Raw genomic sequence first — 14,101 nt, forward strand, 5'->3', positions numbered from 1 at the left:
CGGAAAGCCTGGAGGGAGGTCTCAAACAGGGTGACTTCCAACAGTGTGGTTGCCAGGACTCCTGTGCAATGCCGGAAAAAGTTCAACGACCTCACTCGGGTTGTCAGGGTGAGTACCCTTTCCAGTCTCCTCCTCATCCCTGCATGTGCACCTCAGTTTATGGGCAAAGGGACCTGAAAGCCCTAATGGCCAGCCCTCATCCAGCAGCTATGGGACTGTCATGAAAATCACTTGCACATTCAGCACTTTACACACTGTACAAGATATTCGACCATGGGAGGCAGTGCAGACAAGATCAGGGCTTCACACTGTCAGGGCCAGTCCACCATGGGAGGCAGTGCAGACAAGATCAGGGCTTCAAACTGTCAGGGCCAGTCCACCATGGGAGGCAGTGCAGACAAGATCAGGGCTTCACACTGTCAGGGCCAGTCCACCATGGGAGGCAGTGCAGACAAGATCAGGGCTTCACACTGTACTTAGAGGCCGTCCTTTCTCTTGCAGGCCAAGGTGGCGCACAACCGGAGGAAGCTACGTGAGACCGGGGGAGGCCGTCCTGACGTCAAAGAGCTCTCCGACCTCGACCAGCATGTGGAGCGCATTATGGCAGGGCGTCTGATTGGCCCCGTCGCCAGTGGAGATGCCGACCCTGTTCTGGGCACCAATGGTAAGGGCATCACCTTTTTGACCTCTCCCTTTCCACTTGCGCCTCAGATCAGCATCCTTTGCCACTGTCCGACCAATGCAGTGCATGGCAGCACTCATGCCTCCCTCGCTGCTGCCCTGTCCTCACTCTAAAGCTACTCTTGTGCCTCCCTGCTTTCAGATGGTGAATCGCCAGGTGAGGAGGTGAGCCCTCAAGCTGCCACTGTCAGCGATTCTGAATTCGAAGAGGAGGAAGAGGAAGCCAGCCCATCAGTGCCACCCTCAGCCGCGCCAGCCCATGGCGATGAAGGGGACACGTCTTCCCTGGAGGGGAGCCGGGGGGAAGGGTCGGAGGAGAGTGAAGCTCCGGGGCCCAGCGGCCTGCAGCAACGCGGGAGGGGTGGTGAAGCTCGGCGGACTTCTCCCCAGAGGGTGAGTGCGGCCTCCAGTCCTGCGACGGTGAGTGCAGAGGAGGTCCGGCTCCAGGAGGAAATGGCCGTCCAGGCTGAGCGCAGGCACACTGAGCTCATGGCTGCAGTGGCAAGGATGCCTGACTCCATTGAGTCTCTGTCAAGGAGTGTGCAGGAATTCGGAGCAGCACAGGCCAGGAGTCTGCAACAATTCAGTGCAGCACAGGCCAGGAGTCTGCAGGACTTCGCGGCAGCACAGGCGGCTTTGAGCCAAGTGTTCAGTCGTGCCGTTCATTCACTGGCTGGTGTCATGCGGACACAGACCAGGGCCACACGGGCACTAACTGCTGCCACCCTCGCTGGATCGGCCAGGCATCGCCAGGGCACTCGCCGCGCAGCAGCAGCCCAGCAGTCTGTTCTTCAGCTGTTTGCTGCGCATGCTGCAGTGCTGGCCCGTGCGAGTGCCAATGTATCAGGCGACAAGGAAGTACCTGCGATCTGTCAGGTTGGCACCATTCCTGCAGCCGACACTGCCACTCCGCCATTGCAGCTGCCACGCGCCGCTGGACAGACTGCTGCCACCCAAGCAGAGTTGGAGCAGTCAGCAGCCGGACCCTCCAGGGCCAGAGCTGGTGCAGGCCGACCCCCAAGGGCATCTGCCGTCTCGCCATCTGACCCTCAGCAGCCATCCCCCAGCCTTGCTGCAACCACTGGGGTCCCATTGAGGAGGAGCTGCAGGGCGGGCAGGGGCCAGTCACGGATGCGAAAGGCATCGCCCTCGCAGGGCAAAAAGTAGAGGTATGCACAAATGCTTTGTGTTTTTGTAAGGCCAAGACTGGTGTCTTTCTTTGTTTTTGTAAGGCCGAGACTGGTGTATTTCTTTGTTTTTGTAAGGCCGAGACTGGTGCCTTTCTTTGTTTTGTAAGGCCGAGACTGTTAGTTTTGTGTTTTTGGAGGGGGCTTCTCTCCAGGAGGTTGTAATGTGGGAAGGGCAGAGGTTTGCAATAAATTAATGTTCTTAAATCGCACTGTGCATGCTTTTATTTGCAAGTCCTGGTTGCCCTGCTCAGCTGAGGGCTTGTGGAGCGGCTACATTCATCTGGTGACATTGGCACAAGCCATTTCCTGAGAAGGGGCCTAGAACCGACGTTCAATAAGCCGGCGACGGGCGGCCCTTGCACTTTCTGCCTCCCTCCTGTGCTGGTCCTCCCTCCTGTGCTGGTCCTCCTCCTCCTCCTCCTCCTCCTCAGGTGGTCCTCCAATCTCTGGTGGCAGTGGCTGAGTCCTGCGGATAGCCAGGTTGTGCAGCATGCAGCACACGATCACGAAATGGGAGACTCGCTCCGGGGAATATTGTAGGGCTCCACCGGAACGATCTAGACAGTGGAACCGTTGCTTCAGGACACCGATTGTTTGCTCAATGATGTTCCTGGTCGCTTGATGGCTGTCGTTGTATCCCTCTTCAGCAGGGGTGCTGGGCGCATGGAGCGGGGTCATCAGCCAGGTACACAAAGGATAGCCTTTGTCCCCGAGAAGCCATCCTCGTGGGTGAGGCTGGGCCTGGAACATGTCACACAGAATCACAGAATCACAGAAACCCCACAATGCAGATAGAGGCCATTTCGGCCCATCGAGCCTGCACCGGCACATATCCCACCCGATCCCCGTAACCCCTACACCAACACATATCCCACCCTATCCCCGTAACCCCACGTATTTAATCCCCCTAACACTAAGGGTCAATTTATCATAGCCAATCAACCTAACCCGCACATCTTTGGACTGTGGGAGGAAACCGGAGCACCCGGAGGAAACCCACGCAAACACGGGGAGAATGTGCAAACTCCACACAGACAGTCACCCAAGGCTGGATTCGAACCCGGGTCCCTGGCGCTGTGAGGCAACAGTGCTAACCACTATGCCACCGTCTGCCACAGAAGTCTGGCGCAGGATGAAGGCATCGTGGCTGCTGCCTGGAAAGCGGGCATTGACAGCTAGGATGAGCTGCCTGTGGTCACACACCAGCTGAACATTGAGCGAATGGTAGCCCTTCCGGTTGCGGTAATCCTCGGCATTCTCCAGAGGTGCCTGCAAAGCCACATGCATGCAGTCAATGGCGCCCTGCACCATGGGGAAGCCCGCGAATGCTGCAAAGCCCATTGCACGCTGTTGCTGTTTGACAAGGGCCATGGAGAAGGAGATGAACTGACGTCTCCTTTTGAAAAGGGCATTGGTCACCTGGCGGATGCAGCAATGCACGGTGAACTGGGAGATGTTGGAAATGTCCCCAGTAGCGGATTGGAAGGAGCCGGTGGCATAGAAGTTGAGAGTCACTGCCACCGACAGAGACGTCCTGCTCCTCAGATGTGGCTGCAGATCACCGCCAAGCAGGTGGCAGATCTCAGTGACCACCTCCCTTCGGAATCGCAGCCTCCGAACACACTGCTCGTCAGACATGTTCAGATAGGAGAACTGCTGGCGGTATACCCTGGGTGGGTAAAGCCTCCTTTCCCGATGCCTGTTGCCCCCTCTCCATCTAGCCAGGACTGCCACTCTCTCACGGCGTCTGTGAGCCCTTTGGATGCAATGGAGAAAGCCAGCGTTTGCACCCATTGCAGCCCCCATTATATGTTAGCAAACAATGATATGTCACTGAAGGCAAAGACAAGTGGAAAGCTGTGGCCTGAATCCACAAGTACCTGTCCGAGTGTTGAGCCAAAGCAGAAAGCTCTCTACCTTGGTCTCTCTGCAAAGATCCATCTCTCAAAATGAAGGAGTGCTGCCAAATGGCAGCCTTTTCTACTGCAGGAGGTGTGCCCTTTAATTTGCGCCCCCCGCGCCCCGCTTCGACTGAGAACCGTTCCCCTCTACCAGTCGCTAGGGGCGCCAGGCGCACAATAGGGCGTCGCGACTGAATTTCCGGTTTGGGGCGCACAAAGGGCGTTGCACGAGGAAATGACATCAGGATCTGCGCGCGCAGCTGAGCGCGCGCAAAGACTTTGCGCCGCCGCTAAATCGTGAGTGAAGTTGGGGAGAGGTGCAGATCGCGCTGCACCCGGCCGCTAGCCGCCTAGCGCCCAACATCTCCTCCTCCTAAGGCGCTACCGGCTGGTGCAAGCAACTGAATTTCTAGACCATAAAGTATAAGAGGTTATCTAGGGAAAAAGTTGGGCCTAATAAGGACCCAAAGGGAAATCTTCATGTAGAGGCAAAGGACATGGCTAAAGTAGCAAACGAATACTTTGCATGTGTCTTCACAAAAGAAGCAGATGATGTGTAGGTTACTCTAAAAGAGGAGAGGGAAATATGGACAAGATAGCAATAGATCGAAAAGACGTACTAAAACGATTAGCATTACTGAAAGTTAGTAAGTCACCTGGTCCGGATGGAATGCATCCTAGGTTGCTGAAAGAGGCAAAGACAGAAATATCAGAGGCATTGGTCACAATCTTGCAATCCCCATTGGATAAAGGAGTAGTGCTGGAGATCTGGAAGATTGCTAATGTTATAACACTATTCAAGAAAGGGGAGAGAGATAAACTAGGAAACTACAGGCCAGTCAGCCTAACATCAGTGGTGGGGAAGGTATTGGAAACCATTAACAGGGACAAAATAAACTTTCATTTGGAAAGGCATGGGTTAATCAAGAAGAGCCAGCATGGATTTGTTAAAGGCAAATCATGTCTGACTAACTGATTGAATTAATTGATGAGGTAACAGAAAAGGTTGATCAAGGTAGTGCAATAGATGTTGTATATATGGACTTTCGGAAGGCATTCGACAAAGAGCCACTCAGGAGGCTTATTAAGAAGATGGAAGCCCATGGAATTAAGGGAAAAGTGATGGTATGGATACAAGATTGGCTCAGGGAAAGGAAGCGGAGGGTGGTGGTGGATGGATGTTTTTCAGACTGGAAGGTGGTTTGTAGTTGTGTTCCCCAAGGGTCAGTTTTGGGTCCACTACTCTGTGCAGTTTTGATAAATGACCTAGACTCGGGTGTAGGGAGCAGCATTATAAAGTTTGCAAATGATACGAAACGTAGGAGATAGTGATGAGGATAGTTGTAGACTTCAGGTTGACAGAGACAGGATGGAGAAATGGGCAGAAGCATGGCAGATGGAGTTCAATGCGGAGAAGTGTGAAGTGATGCACTTTGGGAGGACTAATATGGAAAGACAGTATACTATAAATGACACGATTTTGTAAAGAGTAGATGAGCCGAGAGATCTGGGTGTCCATTTATACAAATCCTTAAAGATGGCAGGGCAAGTTGATAAGGTGGTTAAAAAAGCATATGGGTTACTTGGGTTTATAAATAGAGGCATAGAATATAAAAGCAAAGAGCTCCTGCTAGAACTTTATAAGTCACTGGTTAGGCCTCAGCTGGAGTATTGTGGACAATTCTGGGCACCACACTTCAGGAAAGATTTAAAGGCTTTAGAAAGGGTCCAGAGGAGGTTTACCAGGATGTTACCAGGGATGAGGGACTTCAGTTATGAGGAGAGGTTGGAAAAGTTAGGGCTATTCTCCTTGGAACATAGAAGATTAAGAGGTGACCTAATAGAGGCTTTCAAGATGTTGAGAGATTTTGATAGAGTAGATAGAGAAAAACTATTCCCTTGGGCGAGTGGGTCATAGATTCAAACTCATTGGCAATAGATCTAGAGGGTGTAATGATCAATAACATGTCATTCTATAGTGGTACACTAGATGGAGCCGTAGAGCTGTATAGAGCTGCATATTTAGTTGTATGTGTTTAAGACTACACTACCCATGATGCACTAGGCTACCCAGAAGGCAGCAGTCAAGATGGCAGCCTGCACACAGAAGCACACATGCTGAATCTCTACAGATGCTGTACCTAGAGAACGTGTACTGAATAAATGACTAGCTAGAAGCTAGCTGTTAATAATAAGAATGTCTAGTTATTAATGAACATAACATGGTACCAGGATTGGTGAAGATCTGCTGAAAATTGTGAAAAGCGACATGGAGAATTTGAGGCCACCGGAGTTTTTGAATCTCACGGGAAATGTCGACTACAATTGGCAGAATTTCAAACAACAATTCGAACTTTACATTGCTGCCATCGGATTCGGTACGAAGCCAGATGCAAGAAAAATAGCGTTGCTGCTTACGGTTGCAGGCCCACAGGCGATAGAGGTACTTAATACATTTGTATTTAATCCAGAGGAGAACAGAAACAAATTAGATGATGTGCTAAAGAAATTTGATACACATTGTTCTCCCAAAAAGAATGAAACCTATGAGAGGTATGTGTTCTGTTCAAGGACACAGCAGCAAAATGAGACTTTTGATAGCTTTGTGACTGATCTGAAACTGAAAGCACAGACATGTAATTTCTCTGAGCTGAAAGCATCCATGATTCGTGACCAAATTGTGTTTGGTATTCATGATAAAAAGGTCAGGGAACGTCTGCTGAGAGAAACCGAACTGACATTGGAAAATGCTGTGAAAATATGCCAAGCCAGTGAGCTAGCTCGACAGCACGCAAAGACTTTCAGTGAAATCAATAATGATGCGATTGTAGTAAGTGCTCCTGTCAGTGCTGTGTCCTATAAGGGGAAGAAACATGGGCAGGACAGAAATGAAAAGCAATCGGAGGAAGGAAATTTTAACTGTAAATGCTGTGGTTACAAACCCCAGTTAAGACAATGCCCAGCATTTGGAAAAATGTGCACAAAATGTCATGGAAAGAATCACTTTGCCAAACAATGCTTTTCAAAAGTAACAACAAAGAAAGGGCAACAAGTCAATATGATTGAGGACACTGATTTAAGTGAGACATTTTTTGTATGAATGGTGTCATGTGACAATGTCAAAAATGATACAGAAAATGTGCAGCCCTCAGATATGGACAATGCTGAACATAAAATTAATGCAGTAAAAGAGGACAAATGGATGATCCCACTGCAGATAAATGGAGCATTAGTTACATTGAAACTGGACACTGGGGCAAAAGCAAACTTAATCAGTATGAGTGACATTAAAAACATGAAAGAAAAGCCCAAAATACAGAAAAAGTCAGTACTACTGAAGGACTATAATGGACAGAAAATAGATAGCTTAGGTTTATGCAGACTTAAAGTGACAGTCAAAGACAAAGTGCATCATCTCATGTTTTCTGTTGTGGCTGAAGGACTTGATTCACTACTGGGTGACAAAGCTTGTGAGGACGTAGAACTGGTCAAGAGAGTCTACCATATAAACTGTGCCATAAGCAGACCAGATGATTCGGTGGATTCTGTAGTAAATAATTTCCAGGATGTGTTCAAAGGATTTGGAGTTCTACCATTCACTTACAAGATCCAGCTAAAGGAGGATGCTTAGCCAGTGGTACATGCTCCATGAAGACCTCCAGCACCCCTGCGTGATTGGCTCAAGAATGAACTGGACAGAATGACCACACTAGGAGTCATCAGGAAAGTCGAAGAGCCAACAGACTGGGTTAACTCCATGGTATGTGTAAAGAAAAAGAACAATGATCTAAGAATATGCATGGATCCAAAGGACTTAAATGCAAACATAAAACGTGAACACTACCAGATTCCCAAGCGAGAAGAAATCACCAGTGAAATGTCAGGTGCCAGGTACTTTACAAAGCTCGATGCCTCACAAGGATTTTGGCAACTAAAACTGGATGAAGAGAGCTCCAAATACTGTACCTTCAACACACCATTTGGCAGGTATTGTTTTCTCAGAATGCCTTTCGGGATAATAGCTGCATCTGAAATCTTTCATAGAGCGATGGAACACATAATTGAAGGTCAGGAAGGAGTTCGGGTCTATGTTGATGACATCATCATCTGGGGCTCCACACTGAAAGAACACAATGAGAGACTGACTAAAGTGCTACAGAGCATACGCCGGAATGGACTGAAGCTCAACAAAGCCAAGTGTCAGTTTGGCATCCAGGAAGTCACTTTCCTAGGAGATAATCTATCTGGTAAAGGAATAGAGCCAGATATGGAAAAAGTAAATGCCATACTCAACATGCCCCGACCCACTGACAAAAAAGGAGTGCTACGCATCATGGGGATGATAAACTTCATTGGAAAGTTCATTCCTAACTTGTCAGCCAAGACAGCCTGTCTGCGAGACCTGTTACATAAAACAAATGAGTTCGCATGGACAGAAAGACATGAACAAGAGTGGATGAATCTCAAAAAAACGCTGACAACCACACCTGTAATCACTTTCTTTGACCCGACAAAGAGAATCAAAGTGTCAACGGATGCATCAAAGGATAGCCTAGGAGCGGTCTTGCTACAAGCAGAGGGTGAAGATTGGAAGCCTGTTGCCTATGCCTCCAGGTCTATGACTGATACTGAGTGTCGATACGCCCAGATTGAAAAGGAATGTCTAGGCTTGGTAGTTGGATTAGAAAAGTTCCATGGCTACATATATGGACTTCCCACCTTCACAGTTGAGACAGACCACAGCCCTCTGGTTGCTATCATAAAAAAAAATCTGAATGAGATGTCTCCAAGGATTCAACGACTCATGATGAAGCTGCAAAGATATGACTTTGAACTGATCTACACACCAGGCAAATACATAGTGTTAGCAGATGCACTATCCCGAGCACCCACAATGAGTCATGCGAGCTCTACTGAAGAAGACGTGGATGTTCATGTGAGTATGGTCACTGCTGCGATGCCCGTGTCAGACACAAAATCAAAGCAAATAGCAGAAGAAACAGTAAAAGATACAGTGTTACAAACAGTAATAGAGAACATTCATCATGGTTGGCCAAAAGGTTCCTGTCCAAAATATTTTCACATAAGGTCAGAATTGGGTGTCGCAAGTGGACTATTACTAAAACAGAACAGAATAGTCATTCCACAGGCTCTACATCAAGACATGCTCAAAAGGATTCATGAGGGACACCTTGGACTTGAAAATGCAAAAGGAGAGCAAGAGATACTGTTTATTGGCCTGGCATAAATAAGGACATTGAGAACATGATAGGCGAATGTGAGACATGTCAGAAACACCAAAACAAACAAGCAAAGGAACCAATCATAGAAGATCCACACATGAAGTAAAAAAGCCTGATAGACTTAATCTTTGAGTATAAAGTAAAGCTTTGAAAATGTTTATGTTTATAGAGCACTAGCAAAAGTGTTACTGATATCATCTTTATCGTTTTTCTTGAAAGTTGATTGATATTGATTGATGTTGATTTTGTTAACCTCAAAGAAAGGGGGATGTAATGATCAATAACATGTCATTCTAGAGTGGTACACTAGATGGAGCTGTAGAGCTGTATAGAACTGTATATTTAGTTGTATGTGTTTAAGACTACACTACCCACGATGCACTAGGCTACCCAGAAGGCAGTAGTCAAGATGGCTGCCTGCACACTGAAGCACACATGCTGAATCTCTACAGATGCTGTACCTAGAGAACGTGTACTGAATAAATGACTAGCTAGAAGCTAGCTGTTAATAATAAGAATGTCTAGTTATTAATGAACATAACAGAGGGGAGATGGGGAGAATTTTTTTCACTTAGAGTTGTCAGGATCTGGAACACTCGACCTGAAAAGGTGGTGGAAGCTGATTCCATAAATAATTTTAAAAGGGAGTTGGACAGGTACTTGAGTGTGAGGAACTTACAGGGTTACAGACAGAAAGCGGGGGTGTGGGACTATTCAAAAAAGGTGGTAGAGAGAAAACGGGGAATTACAGACCGGTAAGCCTGACATTGGTAGTGGGGAAAATGCTAGAGTCCATTATAAAAGATGTAATAGCAGAGCACTTGGAAAAAAGGGACAGGATCGGACAAAGTCAACATGGATTTACAAAAGGTAAATCGTGCTTGACTAATCTACTGGAATTTTTTGAGGATGTAACTGGTAAAATAGATAAGGGAGAACCAGTGGATGTGTTGTATTTGGACTTTCAGAAGGCTTTTGATAAGGTCCCGCATAAGAGATTAGCATGTAAAGTTAAGGCACATGGGATTGGGGGCAAGGTATTGACTTGGATAGAGAACTGGTTGGCAGACAGAAAGCAAAGAGTTGAAATAAACGGGACTTTTTCCGAGTGGCAGGCAGTGACTAGTGGGGTACCGCAGGGATCGGTCCTTGGACCCCAGCTGTTCACAATATATATTAATGACCAAGATAAGGGAACTAGATGTAATATCTCCAAATTTGCAGACGACACAAAGCTGGGTGGGCGTGTGTGCTGTGAGGAGGATGCTGAGAAACTCCAGGATGATTTGGACAGGTTGGGTGATTGGGCAAAAGCATGGCAGATGCAATATAACGTGGATAAATGCGAGGTTATCCACTTTGGTGGCAAAAACAGGAAGGCAGATTATTATCTGAATGGCAATAGATTGGGAGAAGGAGAAGTGCAACGAGACCTGGGTGTCCTTGTGCACCAGTCGCTGAAGGTAAGCATGCAGGTGCAGCAGACGGTTAAGAAGGCAAATGGTATGTTGGCCTTCGTGGCAAGAGGGTTTGAGTACAGGAACAAGGATGTCTTGCTGCAGTTGTACAGGGCCTTGGTGAGACCACATCTTGAGTATTGTGTGCAGTTTTGGTCGCCTTATCTGAGGAAGGATGTTCTTGCCATGGAAGGAGTTCAGTGAAGATTTACCAGGCTGATACCTGTGATGGCAGGAATGACATATGAGGAGAGATTGGGACGACTGGGCTTGTACTCGCTGGAGTTTAGAAGAATGAGAGGGGATCTCATTGAAATTTATAACATTCTGACAGGACTGGATAGACTAGATGTAGGAAGGATTTTCCCGATGGTCGGGGAGTCCAGAACCAGGGGTCACAGTCTAAGGGTAAGGGGTAGGCCATTTAGGACAGAAATGAGGAGGAATTTCTTCACCCAGAGAGTGGTGAACCTGTGGAATTCTCTACCACATAAAGCAGTAGAAGCCAATTCATTAAATATATTCAAGAAGGTGTTGGATATATTTCTTAAAGCTCAAGGGTATGGGGAGAAAGCAGAGACAGGGTACTGAAATTGGATGATCAGCCATGATCGCATTGAATGGCGGAGCAGGCTCAAGGGGCCGAATGGCCTACTCCTGCTCCTATCTTCTATGTTTCTAAGCACAACAGCTCTTTCAATGAGCTAGCACAGGCATGATGGGCTGAATGGCCTCCTTCTCTGCTGTAAGTTTCTATGATTCTATTCCAATGTTCTCCTGGCTGACCTCCTACCGTCCGTAAACTTGAGCTCATTCAAATCTCTGCTGCCCATTTCCCAACTCACACCAAGTCCCATTCACCCATCACCCCTGTGCTCGCTGACCTACACCGGCTCCCGATCCGGTAAAACCTCAGTTTTAAAATTCTCATCCTTGCTTTCAAATCCCTCCATGGCCTCGCCCCTCCCTATCTCTGGAACCTCCTCCAGCCCTACACCCTTCTGAGTTCTCCACACTCTCCCAATTCTGGCCTCTTGCGCATCCCCGATTTTCTTCGCTCCACCATTGGCGCCCTTGCCTTCAGCTGCTGAGGCCCTAAGCTCTGGAATACCCTCCCTAAATCTCTCCACCTCCCTACCTCTTTTTCCTCCTTTAAGTCGTTCCTTAAAACCTACCTCTTTTAACAACCTTTGGTCACATGCCCCAATATCTCCTTCTTTGGCTCCTTCTTTGTTTGATAACGCTCCTGTGAAGCACCTTGAGACATTTCTACTATGTTAAAGGCGCTATATAAAGGCAGGTTGTTGTTGTTGTTGCAGAAGTCCAGTGGCCTTATTCTCACACTCCTAGTTGGAGGTTTCATTTCTAACAGAGATTTACACACTGTTCGGTGTGGACACATTTGATAAGGGAAACTCTACATTTCATTATGAAGAAACTGAAAGGTCATTAATTGGGGACGAATACTCAAATGGACGCAAATCAAATACACGGCCTGAAAGATTGCAGAGTTTTGGCCGTAAGTGAATTACGTGCGTAAGTACAATGCGTCCAAATTTCCTCGATCTTTTATGATCATGTCTTGATACCCCGTCCAATCACAGCTCCACCCATATTAATGTCCTCACCTCCAAGTTTCAGAGCCTTATACCTGAATGTACTGCAGCTGTGCTTGCTCAGAGGCTCTCTTTAAATTACATCCAGATTTTTAGCTGCAGCAGAGAACAAAAAACATTTCCTGGTGTTCTTGTTGCAATTTTTTTTAATGTATCCCCATTGAGACCTGCACTTTATTTTCTGTTTCTTTTAATGCATTTTAATGGCATCAGTATAAGTCACATTAAAAATTCAGAAGCTTATCCGATTGCTGGTTCTTAAACATGCTGCACCTATTGTATAGAATGATGGTTAAATGAGTTGAAACTATCATTTTCATATTTAAAGAAGGAATATGTGGTGTGAATTTGGCGCTTTCCTCGGGCCCCAGTTATTCCCACCCATTTTACAGCTGGGTTTATTTTAATCAGATTGGCAGGTGAAAGGATTCGCAAATTTCATGTCCACACCGAGGATTTATTTTTGGTTTATTAAAGAAACTCTGGTTGGTCTGAGTTTAAAATCCAGGGCACAACAAGATGGCTGCGTTCAGCCTCATGGCCAAAGCCTGTAAGTTTCAGTTTGGACTGACAGCTTGTATTCTGATGACTGTGAGAAGGAACTTTCCAGAACTTGAATGCAGACAGACCTTCTGCATTTATGCATTAGAAGCAAACCCAGTGGCATTCGGGCCTCTGATTAAAAGCCATCAAGGTTGTTTGCACAAACAATCAAGAGCAGACAGGACCTATTGAATATGTAGTGGGACAAGCTCAGCTGCATTCAGGCCTTCGTTTAGAGAACGTCAACATTGTTTACCTAAGTACTTCAAAACGATCAACGGGGCATTCAGACTGGAGTGGCCCCATCACGAAACCAGTTGGACAAAGGGGAACACTGATGAGACCAGTAAAACTGATTACCGGCCATCCAGGTCGATGGGCCCAGATCGGTACCTTTTGTATGAGTTTCAATACATCCAGATTAGACAAAAGAAATGAGCTGATCTGGCAGGAGATAAGGGCTACCGGGAAGGGTATAATTAGTCCCTCGGGAGGCCATTTCTCTCTCTCTCTCCCGCCTCACCTCCGATGCCCTGCCTTACCATCAACCCAGCAAGAGGATCGTCAACAAAGAGCCCGTCCAGGGAAGTAGAATACCCGCAGTTACGTTTAAATTACTGGGGTATCTCTGCTTTGGGCGGTGAAAACCTAAGACATCGGCAGGCAACAGGGCACGGAGCAGGCATTTCAACATCCTAGACTGGTGAGCATCAATTTTCTGGCCCAGCACAAGATAATCTAGATAGGTGTAAATGGTGGGAATTAAGGGGAATTGCTAAAGTGTCATTTTAGTCATTTTCCCTCGATGTGTCCGTTTCTCCTCCCCCGTTAAGTGTAATTGTGCTGCATCCATAGTGATTTTCTCTGTATAGCAATTGTTCTCTATTTTAATAAACATTGGTTTTCTTTGCACCGAACCACCGAGTCATTTGTCTATATCGCTACTTGTAAATAAGTCCAGTGGTCAGAACCAAAGGGGAAGCGATTCGAACCGCACGAGCCTGGAGCAGCTCAGACACAGGACTGACCAGACACAAACCCCAAACCAAAACCCCCTACACAGGAGATTTGAGCATAACTTGACATCAGCAGAAGTGACGCGGAATGGGCACATTGTCAGGTCTAACTTCCAGGTTGCGCCCAAGTAGGGAACTTCAGGCCTCTGAATCCAAGGTTTAAATTTAAGGATAAATTTACTGTCCCTGCACTTCCATCAGGGAGCCCTGCTCAAAGAGAATGCAGGTTGGTGGATCAAAGCTACAAGCCCGATTTTCACTCAGGGTGCATTCAGGGTGTGTGGGGTGCAGAGCGGGCCGGAAACCCTCACAAGCCATTTTAACTCCCGGGCCTCATCATGGGATACAATATCATGGGATGCTCTCCTGATTGCCTGCAGAATCGAACAGAATGGGTATTAAGGGATATGGGCCAAAGGCAGATACATGGGGGTCGACTTTCAGTGTGCCGTGA

This window comes from Somniosus microcephalus, chromosome 11 (genome assembly GCF_052327205.1).
Source record: "Somniosus microcephalus isolate GS21.2 chromosome 11, FLI_Smic_1.0, whole genome shotgun sequence".
Classification (NCBI taxonomy): Eukaryota; Metazoa; Chordata; class Chondrichthyes; order Squaliformes; family Somniosidae; genus Somniosus; species Somniosus microcephalus.